The 22,132-nt window shown below is 38.0% G+C and overlaps 1 protein-coding gene across 2 annotated transcripts in view; it reads left to right on the top strand.

The window, feature by feature from the left end:
- EMB (embigin) overlaps positions 1–22,132 on the top strand; it is a 126,230-nt gene that overhangs the window by 49,494 nt on the left and 54,604 nt on the right. Inside the window, exons 11-12 of one of the 2 annotated variants that reach the window (XR_008525249.2) lie at positions 6,873–6,935; positions 16,132–16,436. The gene's annotated coding sequence lies outside the window, so the exon portion shown is untranslated. Of the gene's footprint in view, positions 1–6,872; positions 6,936–16,131; positions 16,437–19,382; positions 19,544–22,132 lie in introns of those variants that run through there. The other variant, XR_008525250.2, reaches the window with a different exon arrangement.

The raw sequence follows: 22,132 nt of genomic DNA, 5'->3' as shown, positions 1-22,132 counted from the left end.
AGGTTTGTTACATAGGTATACACATGCCATGGTGGTTTGCTGCACCCATCAACTTATCATATACATTGGGTATTTCTCCTAATGTTATCCGTGCCCTAGCTCCCACCCTGCAACAGGCCCCGGTGTGTGATATTCCCCTCCCTGTGTCTATATGTTCTCATTGTTCAATTCCCACTTATGAGTGAGAACATGCCGGTGTTTGGTTTTCTGTTCTTGTGATAGTTTGCTGAGAATGATGGTTTCCAGTGTCATCCATGTCCCTGCAAAGGATATAAACTCATCCATTTTTATGGCTCTATAGTATTCTATGGTGTATATGTGCCACATTTTCTTTATGCAGTCTATCATTGATGGGCATTTGGGTTGGTTCCAAGTCTTTGTTATTCTGAACAGTGCCACAGTAAACATACGTGTGCATATGTCTTTATAGTAGAATGATTTATAATCCTTTGGGTATATACCCAGTAATGGGATTGCTGAGTCAAATGGTATTTCTAGTTCTAGATTCTTGAGGAATCGCCACACTGTCTTCCACAACTAATTTACACTCCCCGAACAGTGTAAAAGCATTCCTGTTTCTCCACATCCTCCCCAGAATCTGTTGTTTCCTGACTTTTTAATGATCGCCATTCTAACTGGAGTGAGGTGGTATCTCATTGTGGTTTTGATTTGCATTTCTCTAATAACCAGTGATGATGAGCATTTTTTTAATGTGTCTGTTGGCTGCATAGATGTCTTCTTTTGAGAAGTGTCTGTTCATATCCTTGGCCCACTTTTTGATGGGCCACTTTTATATACCCATTACTGGGTATATACCCAAAGGATTATAAATCATTCTACTATGAAGACACATGCACATGTATGTTTATTGTGGCACTGTTCAGAATAACAAAGACTTGGAACCAACCCAAATGCCCATCAATGACAGACTGGATAAAGAAAATGTGGCACATATACACCATCAAAAAAAACGTTTTGTTTTTTTTCTTGTAAATTTGTTAAAATTCTTTGTGGATCCTGGATATTAGCCCTTTGCCAGATAGATAGATTGCAAAAATTTTCTCCCGTTCTGTAGGTTGCCTGTTCACTCTGGTGATAGTTTATTTTGCTGTGCAGAAGCTCTTTAATTAGATCCCATTTGTCAATTTTGGCTTTGGTTGCCATTGCTTTTGGTGTTTTAGTCATGAAATCTTTGTCCATGCCTGTGTCCTGAATGGTATTGCCTAGGTTTTCTTCTAGGGCTTTTATGGTTTTAGGTCTAACATATAAGTCTTTAATCCATTTTGAATTAATTTTTGTGTAAGATGTAAGGAAGGAATCCAGTTTCAGCTTTCTACATATGGCTAGCCAGTTTTCCCAGCACCATTTATTAAATACGGAATCCTTTCCCCAGTGCTTGTTTTTGTCAGGTTTGTCAAAGATCAGATGATTGTAGATATGTGGCATTATTTCTGAGGCCTCTGTTCTGTTCCATTGGTCTATGTCTCTGTTTTGGTACCAGTACCATGCTGTTTTGGTTATTGTAGCCTTGTAGTATAGTTTGAAGTCAAGTAGCATGATACCTCCAGCTTTATTCTTTTTGCTTAGGATTGGCTTGGCTATGTGGGCTCTTTTTTGATTCCATATGAAATTTGAAGTAGTTTTTTCCAATTCTGTGAGAAAGTCAATGGTAGCTTGATGGGGACAGCATTGAATGTTTCAATTACCTTGGGCAGTATGGCCATTCTCACGATATTGATTCTTCCTATCCATGAAAATGGAACGTTTTTCCATTTGTTTGTGTCCTCTCTTATTTCCTTGAGCAGTGCTTTGTAGTTCTCCTTGAAGAGGTCCTTAATATCCCTTGTAAGTTGGATTCCTAGGTATTTCATTCCCTTTGTAGCATTTGTGAATGGGAGTTCACTCATGATTTGGCTCTCTGTTTGTCTGTTATTAGTGTATAGGAATGCTTGTGATTTTTGCACATTGATTTTGTATCCTCAGCCTTTGCTGAAGTTGCTTATCAGCTTAAGGAGATTTTGGGCTGAGACAATAGGGCTTTCTAAATATACAGTCATGTAATCTGCAAACAGAGACAATTTGACTTCCTCTTTTCCTAATTGAATACCCTTTTTTCTTTCTCTTGCCTGATTGCCCTGGCCAGATCTTCCAATACTATGTTGAATAGGAGTGGTGAGAGAGGGCATTCTTTTCTTGTGCCAGTTTTCAAAGGGAATGCTTCCTGTTTTTGCCCATTCAGTATGATCTTGGCTGTGGGTTTTTCATAAATAGCTCTTATTATTTGGAGATATGTTCCATCAATACCTAATTTATTGAGAGTTTTTAGCATGAAGCGTTGTTGAATTTTGTCAAACGCCTTTTCTGCATCTATTGAGATAATCATGTGGTTTTTGTCATTGATTCTGTTTATGTGATGGATTGTGTTTATTGATTTGCGTGTGTTGAACCAGCCCTGCATCCCAGGGATGAAGCCGACTTGATCGTGGTGGATAAGCTTTTTGATGTGCTGCTGGATTTGGTTTGTCAGTATTTTATCAAGGATTTTCATGGGGGATATTGGCCTGAAATTTTCTTTTTTGTTGTGTCTCTGCCAGGTTTTGGTATCAGGATTATGCTGGCCTTATAAAATGAGTTAGGGAGGATTCTCTCTTTTTCTGTTGTTTGGAATAATTTCAGAAGGAATGGTACCAGTTCCTCTTTGTGCCTCTGGTAGAATTTGGCTGTGAATCTGTCTGGTCCTGGGCTTTTTTTGGTTGGTAAGCTATTAATTATTGTGTCAATTTCAGAGCCTGTTATTGGTCTATTCAGAGATTCAACTTCTTCCTGGTTTAGTCTTGGGAGGGTGTATGTGTCGAGAAATTTATCCATTTCTTCTAGATTTTCTAGTTTATTTGCATAGAGGTATTTATAGTATTCTCTGATGGTAGTTTGTATTTCTGTGGGATTGGTGGTGATATCCCCTTTATCATCTTTTATTGCATGTATTTGATTCTTCTCTCTTTTCTTCTTTATTAGTCTTGCTAGCAGTCTATCAGTTTTGTTGATCTTTTCAAAAAACCAGCTCCTGGATTCATTGCTTTTTTTTTTGAAGGGTTTTTCTTGTCTCTCCTTCAGTTCTGCTCTGATCTTAGTTATTTCTCGTCTTCTGCTAGCTTTTGAATTTGTTTGCTCTTGGTTCTCTAGTTCTTTTAATTGTGATGTTAGGGTGTCAATTTTAGATCTTTCCTGCTTTCTCTCGTGGGCATTTAGTACTATAAATTTCCCTCTCCACACCGCTTTAAATGTGTCCCAGAGATTCTGGTACATTGTGTCTTTGTTCTCGTTGGTTTCAAAGAACATACTTATTTCTGCCTTCATTTTGTTATTTATCCAGTAGTCATTCAGGAGTAGGTTGTACAGTTTCCATGTAACTGTGGAGTTTTGAGTGAGTTTCTTAATCCTGAGTTCTAGTTTGATTGCACTGTGGTCTGAGAGACTGTTTGTTATGATTTCCCTTCTTTTGCATTTGCTGAGGAGTGGTAACTTCCAATTATGTGGTCAATTTTAGAATAACTGCGATGTAGTGCTGAGAAGAATGTATATTCTGTTGATTTGGGTGGAGAGTTCTGTAGATATCTATTAGGTCAGCTTGGTCTAGAACTTGGTTCAAGTCCTGGATATCCTTGTTAATTTTCTGTCTCATTGATCTGTCTAATATTGACAGTGGGGTGTTAAAGTCTCCCACTATTAATGTGAGGGAGTCTAAGTCTCTTTGTAGGTCTCTAAGAACTTGCTTTATGAATCTGAGTACCCCTATATTGAGTGCATATGTATTTAGGATAGTTAGCTTTTCTTGTTGCATTGATCCCTTTACCATTATGTGATGCCCTTCTTTGTCTCTTTTGATCTTTGTTGGTTGGTTTAAAGTCTGTTTTATCGAGACTAGGATTGCAACCCCTGCTTTTTTTTTGCTTTCCATTTGCTTGGTTAATATTTCTCCATCCCTTGATTTTGAGCCTATGTGTGTCTCTGCATGTGAGATGGCTCTCCTGAATACAGCACACCAATGGGTCTTGACTCTATCCAGTTTGTCAATCTGTGTCTTTTAATTGGGTCATTTAGCCCATTTACATTTTTAATATTGTTATGTGTGAATTTCATCCTGCCATTATGATGCTAGCTGGTTATTTTGCCTGTTAGTTGATGCAGTTTCTTCATAGCATCGGTGGTCTTTACAATTTGGTATGTTTTTCCAGTGGCTGGTATCAGTTGTTCCTTTCCATGTTTAGTGCTTCCTTCAGGAGCTCGTGTAAGGCAGGCCTGGTAGTGACAAAATCTCTCAGCATTTGCTTGTCTGTAAAGGATTTTATTTCTCCTTTGCTTATGAAGCTTAGTTTAGCTGGATATGAAATTCTGGGTTGAAATTCTTTTCTTTAAGAATGTTGAATATTGGCCTCCACTCTCTTCTGGCTTGTAGGGTTTCTGCTGAGAGATCCGCTGTTAGTGTGATGGGCTTCCCTTTGTGGGTAACCCAACTGTTTTCTCTGCTGGCCTTAATATTTTTTCCTTCATTTCAACCTTGGTAAATCTGACAATTATGGGTCTTGGGGTTGCTCTTCTCGAGGATTATCTTTGTGGTGTTCTCTGTATTTCCTGAATTTTAATGTTGACCTGTCTTGCTAGGTTGGGGAAGTTCTCCTGGATGATATCCTGAAGAGTATTTTCTAACTTGGTTCCATTCTCCCCATCACTTTCAGGTACAATAATCAAATGTAGATTTGGTCTTTTCACGTAGTCCCGTCTTTCTTCAAGGCTTTGTTCTTTTCTTTTCAGTGTGTTTAATCTTGTCATCTCACTGTATTTCATTGAATTGATCTTCAATTTCTGTTATCCTTTCTTCCACTTGATCAATTCGGCTATTGATACTTGTATATGCTCCATGAAGTTCTCATGCTGTGTTTTTCATCTCCTTCAGGTCATTTATGTTCTTCTCTAAACTGTTTATTTTAGTTAACAATTCATCTAACCCTTTTTCCAGGTTCTTAACTTCCTTGCATTGGGTTAGAACATGCTCCTTTAGCTGGGAGGAGTTTGTTATTACTCACCTTCTGAAGCCTACTTCTGTTAATTCGTCAAACTCATTCTTCATCCAGTTTTGTTCCTTTGCTGGTGAGTTGTTATCTTTTGAAGGAGAAGAGGCGTTCAGATTGTTGGAATATTCAGCCTTTTTGTCCTTCCCGAATTTATCTACCTTTGGTCTTTGAAGTCAGATGGTGTCTCTGAGTGGACGTCCTTTTTGTTGATGTTAATACTATTCCTTTCTGTTTGTTAGTTTTCCTTCTAACAGTCAGGCCCCTCTGCAGCAGGTCTGCTGGAGTTTGCTCAAGGTCCACTCCAGACCCTGTTTGCCTGAGTATCACCGGTGGAGGCTGCAGAAAAGCAAAGATTGCTAACTATTCCTTCCTCTGGAAGCTTCGTCCCAGAGGAGCACCCACCAGATGCCAGCCAGAGCTCTCCTGTATGAGGTGTCTGTCGGCCCCTACTGGGAAGTGTCTCCCAATCAGGATACACAGGGGTCAGGGACCCACTTGAGGAGGCAGTCTGTCCCTTATCAGAGGTTGAACACTGTGTTGGTAGATCTGCTGCTCTCTTCAGAGCTACCAGGCAGGGACGTTTAAGTCAGCTGAAGCTGCGCCTACAACCGCCCATTCCCAGAGTTGCTCTGTCCCAGGGAGGTGGGGGTTTTATCTATAAGTTGCTGACTGGGGCTGCTGCCTTTTTTTCAGAGAGGGAATGTAGAGGATGCAGTCTGGCCTCAGAGGCCTTGCTGAGCTGCAGTGGGCTCCACCCAGTTTGAACTTCCTGGAGGCTTTGTTTACACTGTGAGGGAAAACTGCCTACTCAAGCCTCAGCAATGGTGGATGCCCCTTCCCCCACCAAGCTCGAGTGTCCCAGGTCCAGCTCAGACTGTTGTGTTGTGCTGGCCGTGAGACTTTCAAGCCAGTGGATCTTAGCTTGCTGGGCTCCGTGGGGGTGGGACTTGCCGAGCCAGAGCACTTGGCTCCCTGGCCTCAGCCCGCTTGCCAGGGGAGTGAACGGTTCTGTCTCACTGGCTTTCCAGGTGCCAGTGGGGTGTGAGAAATAAACTCCTGTGGCTAGCTCAGTGTCTGCCCAAACAGCCACCCAGTTTTGTGCTGGAAACCCAGGGGCCCTGGTGGTGTAGGCACCAGAGGGAATCTCCTGGTCTGCAGGTTGTGAAGACTGTAGGAATAGCGCAGTATCTGGGCCAGAGTGCTCGGTATAGTCCCTAATGGCTTCCCTTGGCTAGGAGAGGAGGTTCCCCAACACCTTGCACTTCCCAGGTGAGGTGATGCCCCACCCTGCTTCACCTCGCCCTCCTTGGGCTACACCCACAGTCCAACCAGTCCCAATGAGATTGAACCATGTAACTCAGTTGGAAATGTGGAAATCACCCACCTTCTGCATCGATCTCATTGGCAGCTGCAGACCAAAGCTCTTCCTATTTTGCCATATTGCCAGACTCCTGCTGTTCTGGGTACATTTTTTTTTTTTTTTTAATTTTGCCATGTTAGTTTAGGTTGATTCAGCACAAATGCTTGCAAAATATTTCAAAATTTATATTCTATGAAAATGTCTACTGCTACGAAAGAGAATCAATGTTCCAAGTAGGGCATTTTAATGTTTCTAACAGTTAAGGGGAAAAAATATTAGGGGGGATATACGATATTTCACTATGTATTTTATTTGACTCTTATTTGAAATAATTATATGCTAAAATTATTAATGACTGGTAAATAAGTGTTTGTGTTCTAAAGCATGTGAGGCCAGTTTAAAGGAAGTGAGTAATTGTATTTTTTTGGTGACTGCATTAGAAAACAATTGGGAGATCAACTTCTGGAAAGATCGAGTAGATATGCTTTCCCCCACTCCTCCTGGTAAGTACAGCTAACAACATTAGGTCTTATAAAACAAACAGTAAAAGATTCTGATTTACACAGCTACTTTGTCCCCACCTCCACCTCCAGCAGCAAAGGCTCCCCAAGTAGGGAGCTGGGATCCAAGACTGTCACCTGAACTGGTGAAAAGGAACCCCTTTCATTCCTAGTAAGAAGCCTGAACTCCCACTGTGGATGTGGAGGAACCAGGTACCCCTCTTACCCTGGATTTTTAACGGAGGCAGAATGAGGAATTTAGATTTCTAACTCTACCTGACAGTAATAAGGTGAAGTGAGTATCTCTTTCCCCAGTAATGTGGTGTCAGAGGAGGTCTACTAAACCGATTTAGATAAGATCTAGAATCTCATAATATCTAAAATATTAGGTTTCAATAAAAAACATACCAAGAGTCATGAAATTCTCGATTAAGAAAAAACCAATAGATGCCAAAACCAAAATGAATCAAATGTTAGAATTATCTAACAATTATTTAAAGCAGCCATCATCAAAATGCTTCATGAGCAACTAGGAACAAATGAAAAATAACCTCAGCAAATAGAAAATGACAGAAAATAAATAGATGATGTAAAAAATAAAATAAAGATTATCCATTCTGAATAACAGAGGTAATATAGACTGGAAAAAAAATGCAAAATGCACAGAGCCTCAGGCCCTGTGAGACTTGTAACAAATGATATACCATTTGTATTATTGGTATTGCAGAAGGAGAGGATAAAAGATTGGGCTGAAAAGATATTCGAAGTAATAACGATTGAAAATTCCTCCAACTTTAACAAGTGCCATTAACCTACACATTCAAGAAACTGAGCAAACCCCAAACAGAATAAACTGAATGAAATCCACGTTAAAACACATCATAATCAAAATTATGAAAATTAAAGACAGAGAACCTTAAAAGCAGAGATAGAGAAACAGCACCTCACCTACTGGGGACAACCAAATGAATGACAGTGGATTTCACATCAGAAACTATGGAAGACAAAAGAAGTGTTACATTTTCCAAATGCTCCTAGGAAAATAGAGTAGGCCGTCCAAAGTTCTATATCTGATGAAAGAAGCTCTGAATAATGAAATAGAAATCAGGATATCCTTAATGGAAACAACTAAGAAACTGGCAGACCTACCTTAAAAGAATGGTTAAAGAAGGTTCTTCAAAGAGGCAGGGAATCATAAAAGAAGGATTTGGGGAACATCAGGAAGGGAGAAATAACACTTTCTTGAGGGAGTAGAAGCATCAAATCCCTTCTTGATTTTTCTCTATAATTTTTAACTACTAAAGCAAAAGTTACAACACTGATCTGGTTCTCAATGTAATGTAAATGTAAAGGACATATTGAAGATACTTATAAAGGAGCAAGATAAAGGGACATAAAAGTAGGTAAGGTTTTTAAACCACTCAAATTGGTAAAATTTCAATATCAATAGATTGTAACAAATTATATTTAAAGTTACATAATCAGTTATATAATACCTAGAACAACCACTAAGAAAGCTATAAAAGAAATATAATGAAATTACTATGGATAAATCAAAATGGAATTCTAAAAAAAGTTCTAGTAACAGGAATGAAGGGAAAACAGTAAGGAAAAACAGAAGAAATGGAAAATAAAAGTAATGGTGGACTTAGGTTCTAATAAATTAATAATTACCCTAAATCTAAATAAGCTTCTTATACCAATAAGACAGAGATTGGTAGAGTGGTTGAAAAAGAACCCCACTATAAGCTGCCTACAAGAAACTCAATTCAAATGGAACAATATAGGTAGGTTGAATGTAAAAGGATGGAAATGTATTTGCCATATAAGCATTAATCAAAAGCAAGCAAGAGTGACTATATTGATACCTGATAAAATGGATGTTAGAGCACAGAAAATTACCAGGAACAAAAAGGGACATTACATAATAATAAAAGAATCAACTCACCAAGAAAATATAGACTAAACAATAGAGTTTGCAAAATATGTGGTAGACCATCAGCAAAAACTGATAGAACTGAAATAATAAATAGACAAATTTACAATTATGTTTGGATACATCAACAAGCCTCTTCCAACAACTGTTAGAACAACTAGACAGGAACACAGTATATAAAATAACACCATCAATGAACGTCATCTAATTTATATATTTAGAATACTAAAAACAGCAGAATACACACATACATATAGAACATTTACCAAGATAGACTATATCCTGGACTTTAACACCAAAAAATATAAAAGAATTGAAATCGTAGAGTATGTTTTCTGACAAAAATGGAATCAAACTAGATGTTAGTAATAGAAATAACAAATATATCCACAGTTGGGTGTTAAAAGACACACCTGTAAATAACTCTTGAGTCAAGGAGGAAGTCTTAGGGGAAATTTTAAAAGTAAATGGGACAGAAAGAAAATTAAAATTTAACACATCAAAAATTTGGGCATGCAGCTAAAGCAGTGCTGACATTTATAGTGTTAAATTCTTATGTTAAAAATAGAAAGGGCCTCAAATTCACCTAAGCTCCCACACCAAGAAACTAGAAAATGAAGAAAAAAAATCCAAAGCAAGCTAAAGGAAGAGAATTATGAATATAAGAGCAGAAGTCAATGAAATTAAATACACAAACAGCAGGGAAAATCAATGAAACAAAAAGATGGTTCTTTGGAAATAACAATAAAATTGGCAAAGCTCCAACAAAACTGACAGAGCAAAAAAAGAGAGACAGAGAAAGACAGACAAATTACCAATACCAGAAATGAAACAGGCAATATAATTATAGACCCTATAGATATCAAAAGGATAATAAAGAAATGGTATGAACAACTCTACACACATAAATTTGACAATTTAGATGAAATGGACTATACAACTACCACATAACTACCCAGGATTATTCAGTATGCAAAAGGTAATTGCATAGGTCTACAACTATTAAGGAAATTAAATTCATCATTTAAAAACTACTAAAAAAGAAATATCTGAGTCCGGATCGGTTCTCAGAATGCCATTAAACATTTAAAAAAGAAATAACATGAGATCTGCACAATTTCTTCCAGAAAATGAAAGGGGGGAACATTTTCCAAATCATTTTATGAAACCAATATTACTTTTATACCCAAATAAAAGTACAAAATGAAGAAAACTATAAACCAATATCTCATGAATATAGAGCAAAAATCCTTTATGAATTATTAGAAAATAGCATTCAGCAATATATAAACAGAGTTATACATAATGCCCATTTGGAGTTCATCCTAGAGATGTAAAATTGGTCCAATATTTCAAAGCAATTATTGTAATTCACCATATTACCAATGTAAAGGAGATAAATCACATTGTCATATCAATTGAGGCAAAATAAGCATTTGACAAAATTTGACACTCATTTATGATAAAAGCCCAGAAAATAAGGAAAAGAAACAGCTTCAACTTGATGAAGAAAATTTACAAAAATCTTATAGCTAACATATTACTTAGTGGTGAAAGTAGAATGCCTTCCTCTTAAGATGAGAACAATGCAGTGATGTCTCCCAGTCCCACTGCTAGTCAACATATTACAGGAAGTTCTAGGAAGCTCAATAAGGTAAGAAAAGGAAATAAAAGACATCAATTAGAAGGGAAAATGTAAAGCTGTTCCTACTTGCAGATGCCACTGTGGTCTACATAAAAAATAAGGGATCTATAAAAATACTCCCAGAACTGATGAGTTCAGCGATGCCAAAAGTTCCAAGTAAAACATATAAAATTAATTGTATTCCTACATGAAAGCAATTGTCCTGTGGAAACTAAAATTAAGAATACAATACTACATATAATCTTTTTAAAACACTGAAGTACTTAGGTAGAAATCTAACAAAATATGTACAGGGCTACTATAATGTAAACTACAAAACAGTGGTGAAAGAAAGAAGGTTTAAATAAATAGACATCCAGTGTTCATGGATTGGAACACTCAACAGAGTAAAAACGTCATTTCTCCCCAAGGTAATACACATATTTTACACAATTATTATAAAAATCTTAGCAAGATTTTTTAAAGACAAAACTAAAGTTATTTTAAAGTTTATTAGGAAAGGAAAAGGAAATAGAAGAGCTGAAACAATTTTTGAAAAATAGAAATGAAGTTGGAGAAATCACTTCATCTTATTTTAAGAGTTATTATATAACTATCTTAATCAAGACTGTGTGGTACTAGCTGAAAGATAGAAAAACAGATCAATGAAATAGAAAAGGAAACCAGAAATAGTTCCACGCAAGTATTGCCAAAGAGTCTTTTCAACAAATGTTCCTGGAAAAATTGTATATCCAGAAAGATGACCCTCACCTTAAATCTCACACATTAGCCAAAAATAATCTCAAACTGGATTATAGATTTCATTTTAAAGCAAACTACAAACCTGTTCCACCCATGTTTATAGAAGCACTTCTCACAAAGCCAAGAGGTGGAAGCAATGCACATGTCCAAATGTCATTGACAGATGAGTGGATAAGCAAAATGTGGTATATTCATACAATGGAACATTATTCAGTCTTTAAAATGGAGGGAATCCTGTCACATGGATGAACTTGAAGGACATGGTTACTAGGGGATGGGGGAGGGAAGAAGAGTAATTGGTTAATGGGTATAGAGTTTAAGTTTTGCAAGAAAATGTTCTGGAGATCTGTTTCACAACAATGCAAATATACTTAACATTACTAAACTGTACACTTAAAAATAGTTCATCTTAACCATGGCAAGTCTTATGGTTTTTAAAATTATAATTTAAAAAGTGATAGGATAAAAAATCCTATACATTTTTCAGAAGAAAAAAAGCTTTAAGATCTAGGGCTTGATAAAGAGTGCTTGACATCAAAAAAGCCATAAAAATAAAATTTGTAAATTACACTTCATCAAAACTTAAAACTTTTACTCTGAAGGACCTTGTTAAGAGGATGAAAAGACAATCTACACACTGGGAAAAAATATTTGGGAACCGTATATCTTACAGATGATTCATTTAGAATATTTAAAGAACTCTCAAAACTCAACAATAACAACAAAACAAAAATTCTAGCTAGAAAATGAGCAAGAGACATAAACAGGCCAAAGAGGATATATAGATGGCAAATAAGCACATGCAAAGATGTTCATCACTAGCGATTAAAAACTGCAAATGAAGCCCACAATGAATGTCACTACATACATATAAGAATAGCTTAAAACTACTGACAATACCAAATGTTGGTAAGCATACACAGAAATTATCTCTCTCATACATTGTTTGTGGAAATGTACAGACGCTGAAAAGTAGTTCAGCAGTTTCTTTTTCTTTTTCTTTTTTTTTTTTCTTAATTTATTTTTGAGGCAGAGTCTTGCTTTTTCGCCCAGGCTGAAGTGCAGTGGCATGATCTCGGCTCATTGCAACCTCCGCCTCCCTGGTTCAAGCAATTCTGCTACCTCAGCCTCCCTCGTAGCGGAGATTACAGGTGCCTGCCACCATGCCCGACTAATTTTTGTATTTCTAATAGAGATGGAGTTCACCATGTTGGCCAGGCTGGTCTTGAACTCCTGCTCTCAGGTGATTCACCCACCTTGGCTTCCCAAATTACTGAGATTACAGGCGTAAGCCACTACACCCAGCTGCAGCAGTTTCTTAAAGGAATAAACATACACTTATCTGGCCAATAAATCTCATTCCTGGGCATTTATCTCAGAGGAATGAAAACTTATGTCCACACAAAGAATTGTACATGATTATTCATAACGGCTTTAGTTATAAAAGCTTAAAGCTGTAAGTAAACAAAATATCTTAAAGTAGGAGGACATTTAAACAAACTGTGGTACATCCATATCGTGGAATATTGCTCTGTAATAAAGAGGAATGAATTGTTGATACATGCAACAATTTGGATGGATTTCAAGGACGTTATGCTAAGTGAAAAAAAAAAGCCCATGTCAAAAGATCTGAGTCCATTGATATGATGTCCTTGAAAGGACAAAATTACTGAGATGGAAAACAAATTAGTGGTTACCATGGGTTAGGAATGCTGGGGGTGGGGGTGGGGGGGCAGGGAAGTGTGAGTAGATGTGACTATAAAGAGATATTAATAGGGAGATCTTTGTGGGAATGGGTTAGTTTTGTATCTTGGTTGTGTGAATCTGCATATGTGATAAAAGAGATAGAACTAATACATATACATTATAACCAAAGTCAATTTCCTTCTTTTGATATTGTACTATAATTACTTAAGATATAAGCATGGGGAGAAACTGAATTAGGGGAGAAACTGAACTAGGTGAAAATGAGATCTCTCTGTAATATCTTTGCAACTTTCTATGAATCTGTAATTTTTTCAAAACAAAATATTTTAAAATGTTCGAATCAATTCATTAGTCTAAGCATTAAATGATTAGTATTAGAAAAGAATATGGATTTTTTTTTTTTACTTCTTTATTATTGGTTTAGGTAGAAAATCAACCTAGACTATCAGCTCAAACTATTGGCATAAAAGCAAAGTACAGAGTCAGTTACAAGCCCACGTGCTCAGATGTCTTACCAGATAGTCCTTACGAGAAAAAAAAAAAAAAAGTCTTTCTTATTTCTATTTAAATGACAATACAGGTTTTAAAATGTCCTTTCATCATTGAATGATTGACAATATTTATGTATAAACTTGATAAAGATCATTTGAGAATAATCTTTGTTTTGTGTTACTATAGCTACATAAGAGAAAGAAATTATATATATTAAATCTCTCATTGTATCTAGCCATAGCTACAATAGCTGCTTTATAGTGAGAAAAAAAAAGGTTATTTTATTTTGGAAATAAGTACATTTTCAAGTTTGAATCAAAACCTTTCACACTTACTAAAATATATCTGTACACACAAAACACCAGAGTAAATATTCATATTCATGTCACCTCCCTATAATAACTACATTTACTCATATATTTCTTTCTGTGAATAGGGGTTCTGGAGCCATTATAGTAGCTAAAATGCGGTGCAGGAGACAAGAGTGTTTAATCAAGGTTCACAATGATTTCCAATGGCAGGAGACAGTTTGTGGCTAGAGATATCATTCAGCAGCACATGTTTATGAGTGAGATGGACACCTGTCTGATAGTACCATGAGCCAGCCTGTGTGCTTTGCTGAGGCAGGTAGTGCTGAAAGCATTAAAATTCTGTGCAGTGAAAAAATGTTATGCTTCTAAAACTTTTGAGATTCTGAAAACAATTATCAATTGATACTCTAATTCTGCTTTACATTCTGAAGTCTCCTGAATTGGGGCAATCAAAAACCTTTAGCCTAAATATAAAATATGGTAATTTAAAATATAAACATAAGTATGTTTATCTAAAGAGAAACCAAAGTTTGTTTTTAATTTTTAGTTATTTTTTTATTGTGGCAGAAACACTGAACTTGAGATTTACCTTCTTAACAAATTTTTAAGTGCACTATACAGTATTGTCAAGTATAGGCACAATGTTGTACACCGGATCTCTTTTTTTTTTTTTTTTTTTTTTGAGACAGGGTCTTGCTCTGTTGCCCAGGCTGGAGTGCAGTGGAGTGAACAGTACTCACTGCAGGCTTAATCTCCCGGGCTCAAGCAATTCTCCCACTTCAGCCTCCTGAGTAGTTTGGACCACAGGTGCATGCCACCACATCTGGCTAATTTTTACAATATTTTGTAAAGACAGAGTCTCACCTTATTTGTCTTTATACCTTATTTGTCTTACATAAGTGAAACTTTGGTCAGCAACTTCCCATTTACCCTTCCCCCAGCTCCTAGTGACCACCATTTTACTTTCTATGAGATTGACTTAACATTAGATAACTCAGATAAGTGGCATCATACAGCATTTGTTCTGGCTATCTCACTTAGCACAATATCCTTCAGATTTATCCATGTTCTTATATATGGTAGAATTTTTTTAAGAGCTAAATAATATTTCACTGTATGTATATGTCACATTTTCTTTATCCATTCATCTATTGAGGGACATTTAGATTGTTTTGAAATCTTGGGTGTTGCTAATAATGCTGCAGTGAACATAAGAACGCAGAAATTCCTTTGAGTTCCTGATTTCAATTCTATTGGATATATACCCAGAAGTGGGGTTGCTGGATCATATAGTTGTTCTATTTTTACTTTTGTGAGGAACCTCCATATTGCTTTCCATAGTGGCTGCATCAACTATTCCCATCAACAGTGTATAAGAGTTCCAACTTTTCCACATCCTCAACAGCACTTGTTTTTTAAGAGTCATCCTAAAGGTGTGAGGTGATTGACATTTCCCTGATGACTAGTGATGCTGAATATTTTTTTTTTTGAGACAGAGTCTCACTGTGCCACCCAGCTGGAGTATAGTGGTGCAAACACAGCTTGCTGCAGCCTCAATCTCCTGGACTTGAGTGATCCTCCTGCCTCAGCCTCCTGGGTAACTGGGACTACAGGCATGTACCACCATGCTTGGCTAATTTTTAAATGTTTTGTAGAGATAGGGTCTCACTATGTTGCCCAGACTGGTCTCGTATTCCTGGGCTCAAGTGATCCTCTCACCTCAGCTTTCCAAAGTGTTGGATTATAGGTGTGAGCCACTGAGCCCAGTTTGAATGCTTTTTTATATATTTTTTGGCCATTTGTATGTCATCTTTGGAGAAATGTCTATTCAAATCCTTTGCCCATTAAAAATTATTTTTTGATAATGAGTTGTAGAAGTTCCTTATATATTTGGAGATTAACCCATTATTGGATATGTGGTTTGCAAATATTTTAACCCATTCTATAGGCTGCCTTTTTACTCTGTTGATTGGTTCTTTTGCTATACAGGAGCTATTTAGTCTAAAGGAGTTTCACTTGTTCATTTTTGTTGTTATTGCCTGGGCTTTTGTCATATACAGGAAATCATTGTCAAGATGAACATCCAGAAGCTTTCCCCCTATGTGTACTAAGAGTTTTACAGTTTGGGGTCTTACATTTAAGTCTTTATTTTGAGGTGATTTTTATATATGGTGTGAGATGAGAGTCCAATTTATTCTTCTGCATGTGAGTATCTGGTTTTCCTAACACTATTTGTGGAAGAGACAGTTTTACCCCATTGTGGATTCTTGGCACCCTTTTTGAAGATCAGTTGGTTGTATATGCATGATTTTATTTCTGGGCTCTCTATTCTGTTCCATTTGATCTATATTTCTGTTTTAACTTCAGTAAAGAAATATAATTAATTCAGCTGGAATTTTGATGAGGATTGCATGGAATCTGTTGAACACTGGATAGTATGGACAAGTTAACCCTATTGATTCTTCCAACTCATGAGCATTGGATAACTTCATTTTTTGTGTGTGTACCATTTATTTTATTACCATTTATAGTATGTAGTTTAATTTCATGGTGCTCAGAAAAGATACTTGGTTTAATTTCAACCTTAAGTTTGTTAAAACTTGTTTTGTGACCTAATATGTGACATATCCTGTAGAATATTCCGTGTTTACTTGAGAAGAATGCAGATTCTGCCACTAGTGAGAGGAATGTTTATTACACATCTCTGAGGTAAATTTGGCCTGTAGCATTGTTCGAGTCTGTTGTTTTCTTATCTTTGAGTTCACTAATTCTTTCTTTTTCTTTTTTTTGAAGAGATGTTGAATTTTATTGAAAGCCTTTTCTGCATCTATTGAGATTAAAGTGTGGTTTCTGTCTTTAGTTATCTCTATGTGATGAATCACATTTATTGATTTGGATATGTGGAACCAACCTTGCATCCTAGGGATAAAGCTGAGTTGGTTGTGGTGTATCAGCTTTATTATGTGCTGCTGGATTTGGTTCACCAACATTTTGTGGAGGATTTTTGCATGAATACTCATCAAGAACACATATTCATTTAATGTCATAAATTTCCCTCTAGGGAATGTTTTAGTGGAATCCTATAAATTTTAATATATTTTGTTTTCTTATTATTTAAATGAAAATATTTTTCCATTTTTTAAAATTATATTTCAAGTTTTAGGGTACATGTTCACAATGTGAAGGTTAGTTACATATGTATGCATGTGCCATGTTGTTGTGCTGTACCCATTAACTCATCATTTAACAATAGGTATATCTCCTAATGCTATCCCTCTCCCCTTCCCCCAGCCCACAAGAGTCCCTGGTGTGTGATGTTCCCCTTCCTGTGTCCATGTGTTCTCATTGTTCAATTCCCACCTATGAGTGAGAACAAGTGGTGTTTGGATTTTTGTCTTTGCGAGAGTTTGCTGAGAATGATGGTTTCCAGCTTCATCCATGTCCCTCTAAAGACATGAACTCATCATTATTTATGGCTGCATAGTATTCCATGGTGTATATGTGGCACATTTTCTTAATCCAGTCTATCATTGTTGGACATTTGGCTTGTTTCCAAGTCTTTGCTATTATGAATAGTGCTGCAATAAACATACGTGTGTATGTGTCTTTATGGCAGCATGATTTATAATCCTTTGGGTGTATACACAGTAATGAGATTGCTGGGTCAAATTGTATTTCTAGTTCTAGATCCCTGAGGAATGGCCACACTGACTTCCACAATGGTTGAGCTAGTTTACAGTCCCACCAACAGTGTAAAAGTGTTCCTATTTCTCCACATCCTCTCCAGCACCTGTTGTTTCCTGACTTTTTAATGATTGCCATTCTAACTGGTGTAAGATGGTACCTCATTGTGGTTTTGATTTGCATTTCTCTGATGGCCAGTGATGATGAGCAGTTTTTCATGTGCCTTTTGGCTGCATAAATGTCTTCCTTTGAGAAGTGTCTGTTCATATACTCCACCCACTTTTTGATGGGGTTGTTTGTCTTCTTCTTGTAAACTTATTTGAGTTCATTGTAGATTCTGGATATTAGCCCTTTGTCAGCTGGGTAGATTGCAAAAATTTTCTCCCATTCTGTAGATTGCCTGTTCACTCTGATGGTAGTTTCTTTTGCTGCGCAGAAGCTCCTTAGTTTAATTAGATCCTGTTTCTCAATTTTGTCTTTTGTTGCCATTGCTTTTGGTGTTTTACACATGAAGTCCTTACTCATGCCTATGTCCTGAATGGTATTGCCTAGGTTTTCTTCTAGGGTTTTTATGGTTTTAGGTCTAACATTTAAGTCTTTAATCCATCTTGAATTAATTTTTGTATAAGGTGTGAGTAAGGGGTCGAGTTTCAGCTTTCTACATATGGCTAGCCAGTTTTCCCAGCACCATTTATTAAATAGGGAATCATTTCCCCTTTTCTTGTTTTTGTCGGGTTTGTCAAAGATCAGAGAGTTGTAGATATGCAGCATTATTTCTGAGGGCTCTGTTCTGTTCCATTGGTCTATATCTCTGTTTTGGTACCAGTACCATCCTGTTTTGGTTACTGTAGCCTTGTAGTATAGTTTGAAGTCAGGTAGCTTGATGCCTCCAGCTTTGTTCTTTTGGCTTAGGATTGACTTGGCGATGCGGGCTCTTTTTTGGTTCCATATGAACTTTGAAGTAGTTTTTTCCAATTCTGTGAAGAAAGTCATTGGTAGCTTGATGGGGATGGCATTGAATCTATAGATTACCTTGGGCAGGAGGGCCATTTTCACAATATTGATTATTCCTACCCATGAGCATGGAATGGTCTTCCATTTGTTTGTGTCCTTTTTCATTTCATTGAGAAGTGGTTTATAGTTCTCCTTGAAGAGGTCCTTCACATCCCTTGTAAGTTGGATTCCTAGGTATTTTATTCTGTTTGAAGCAATTGTGAATGGGACTTCACTCATGATTTGGCTCTCTGTTTGTCTGTTATTGGTATATAAGAATGCTTGTGATTTTTGCACATTGATTTTGTATCCTGAGACTTTGCTGAAGTTGCCTATCAGCTTAAGGAGATTTTGGGCTGAGACGATGGGGTTTTCTAGATATACAATCATGTCATCTGCAAACAGGGACAATTTGACTTCCTCTTTTCCTAATTGAATACCCTTTATTTCCTTCTCCTGACTGATTGCCCTGGCCAGAACTCCCAACACTATGTTGAATAGGAGTGGTGAGAGAGGGCATCCCTGTCTTGTGCCAGTTTTCAAAGGGAATGCTTCCAGTTTTTGCTCATTCAGTATGATATTGGCTGTGGGTTTGTCATAGATAGCTCTTATTATTTTGAGATACGTTCCATCAATACCTAATTTATTCAGAGTTTTTAGCATGAAGTGTTGTTGAATTTTGTCAAAGGCCTTTTCTGCATCTATTGAGATAATCATTTGGCTGTTGTCTTTGGTTCTGTTTATATGATGGATTACGTTTATTGATTTTCATATGTTGAACCAGGCTTGCATCCCAGGGATGAAGCCCACTTGATAATGGTGGATAAGCTTTTTGATGTGCTGCTGGATTCAGTTTGCTACTTTTTTGTTGAGGATTTTTGCATCAATGTTCATCAAGGATATTGGTCTAAAATTCTCTTTTTTTGTTGTGTCTCTGCCAGGCTTTGGTATCAGGATGATGCTGGCCCCATATATGAGTTAGAGAAGATTCCCTCTTTTTCTACTGATTGGAATAGTTTCAGAAGGAATGGTACCAGCTCCTTCTTGTACCTCTGGTAGAATTCGGCTGTGAATCCATCTGGTCCTGGACCTTTTTTGGTTGGTAAGCTATTAAGTATTGCCTCAATTTCTTTATTTTTTTATTTTTATTTTTTATTTTTTTAAGGTTTATTTCTTACTTTGCTTGTTTTTCTTTTTTTTTTCTTTTTTTAATTATTATTATACTTTAAGTTTTAGGGTACATATGCACAATGTGCAGTTTGTTGCCTCACTTTCAGAGCCTGTTATTGGTCTATTCAGAGATTCAACTTCTTCCTGGTTTAGTCTTGGGAGGGTGTATGTGTCGAGAAATTTATCCATTTCTTCTAGATTTTCTAGTTTATTTGCATAGAGGTATTTATAGTATTCTCTGATGGTAGTTTGTATTTCTGTGGGATTGGTGGTGATATCCCCTTTATCATCTTTTATCGCATGTATTTGATTCTTCTCTCTTTTCTTCTTTATTAGTCTTTCTAGTGGTCTATCAGTTTTGTTGATCTTTTCAAAAAACCAGCTCCTGGCTTCATTGATTTTTTGAAGGGTTTTTTGTGTCTCTATTTCCTTCAGTTCTGCTCTGACATTAGTTATTTCTTACCTTCTGCTAGCTTTTAAATGTGTTTGCTCTTGCTTCTCCAGTTCTTTTAATTGTGATGTTAGGGTGTCCATTTTAGATCTTTCCTGCTTTCTCTTGTGGGCATTTAGTGCTATCAATTTCCCTGTACACACTGCTTTGAATGTGTCCCAGAGATTCTGGTATGTTGTTTCTTTGTTTTCATTGGTTTCAAAGAACATCTTTATTTCTGCCTTCATTTCATTATGTACCCAGTAGTCATTTAGGAGCAGATTGTTCAGTTTCCATGTAGTTGAGCAGTTTTTAGTGTTTCTTAATCCTAAGTTCTAGTTTGATTGCACTGTGGTCTGAGAGACAGTTTGTTATAATTTCTGTTCTTTTACATTTGCTGAGGAGCGCTTTACTTCCAGTTATATGGTCAATTTTGGAATAGGTGTGGTGTGATGCTAAAAAGAATGTATATTCTGTTGATTTGGGATCGAGAGTTCTGTGTATGTCTGTTAGGTCTGCTTGGTGCAGTGCTGAGTTCAATTCCTGGGTATCCTTGTTAACTTCCTGTCTTGTTGATCTGTCTAATGTTGACAGTAGGGTGTTAAAGTCTCCCATTATTATTGTGTGAGAGTCTAAGTCTCTTTGTAGGTATCTAAGTGTGTCTGGAATTGGTGGGGTCTTGGTCTCACTGACTTCAAGAATGAAGCCGCGGACCCTCATGGTGAGTGTTACAGCTCTTAAAGTGGCGCGTCTGGAGTTTGTTCCTTCTGATGTTCGGATGTGTTCGGAGTTTCTTCCTTCTGTGGGTTTGTGGTCTCGCTGGCTCAGGAGTGAAGCAGCAGACGTTCACAGTGAGTGTTACAGCTCATAAAAGCAGTGTGGACCCAAAGAGTGAGCAGTAGCAAGACTTATTGCAAAGAGCGAAAGAGGAAAGCTTCCATAGTGTGGAAGGGGACCCGAGCCAGTTGTCACTGTTGGCTTGGGCAGTCTTCTTTTATTCTCTGATCTGGCCCCACCCACATCCTGCTGATTGGTAGAGCCGAGTGGTCTGTTTTGACAGGGCACTGATTGGTGCGTTTACAATCCCTGAGCTAGACACAAAGGTTCTCCATGTCCCCACCAGATTAGCTAGATACAGAGTGTCAACTGGTGCATTCACAAACCCTGAGCTAGATGCAAGGTGCTGATTGGTGTGTTTACAAACCTTGAGCTAGATACAGAGTGCCGATTGGTGTATTTACAATCCCTTAGCTAGACATAAATGTTCTCCAAGGCCCCACCAGAGTAGCTAGATACAGAGTGTCGATTGGTGCCTTCACAAACCCTGAGCTAGATACAGGGTGCTGATTGGTGTATTTACAATCCCTTAGCTAGACATAAAGTTTCTCCATGTCCCCTCCAGACTCAGGAGCCCAGCTGGCTTCACCCAGTGGATCCCACACTGAGGCTGCAGGTGGAGCTGCCTGCCAGTCCCATGCTGTGCGCCTACACTCCTCAGCCCTTGGGTGGTCGATGGGACTGGGCGCCATGGAGCAGGGGGTGGTGCTCATCGGGGAGGCTCGGGCAGCCCAGAAGCCCACGGAGAGGGTGGGAGGCTCAGGCACGGCGGGCTGCAGGTCCTGAGCCCTGCCCCATGGGAAGGAAGCTAAGGCCCAGTGAGAAATCAAGCACAGCGCTGGTGGGCTGGCACTGCTGGGGGACCCAGTACACCCTCCGCAGCTGTTGGCCCAGGTGCTAAGCCCCTCATTGCCTAGGGCCGGCAGGGCCAGCCGGCTGCTCTGAATGCGGGGCCTGCCAAGCCCACACCCACCCGGAACTCCAGCTGGCCGCAAGCGCCATGTGCAGCCCTGGTTCCTGCTCATGCCTCTCCCTCCACACCTCCCCGCAAGCTGAGGGAGCCAGCTCTGGCCTTGGCCAGCCCAGAAAGGGGCTCCCACAGTGCAGCGGTGGGCTGAAGGGCTCCTCAAGTGCCACCAAAGTGGGAGCCCAGGCAAAGGAGGCACCATGAGCGATCTAGGGCTGTGAGGACTGCCAGCACACTGTCACCTCTCAGTCCCCCCTCTAAACAGGGCACCCCAACTGCTGTTGGGA

The sequence above is a fragment of the Pongo abelii genome, chromosome 4 (assembly GCF_028885655.2).
Source record: "Pongo abelii isolate AG06213 chromosome 4, NHGRI_mPonAbe1-v2.0_pri, whole genome shotgun sequence".
NCBI lineage: Eukaryota > Metazoa > Chordata > Mammalia > Primates > Hominidae > Pongo > Pongo abelii.
This window is presented reverse-complemented; position numbering and strand designations above follow the sequence as displayed.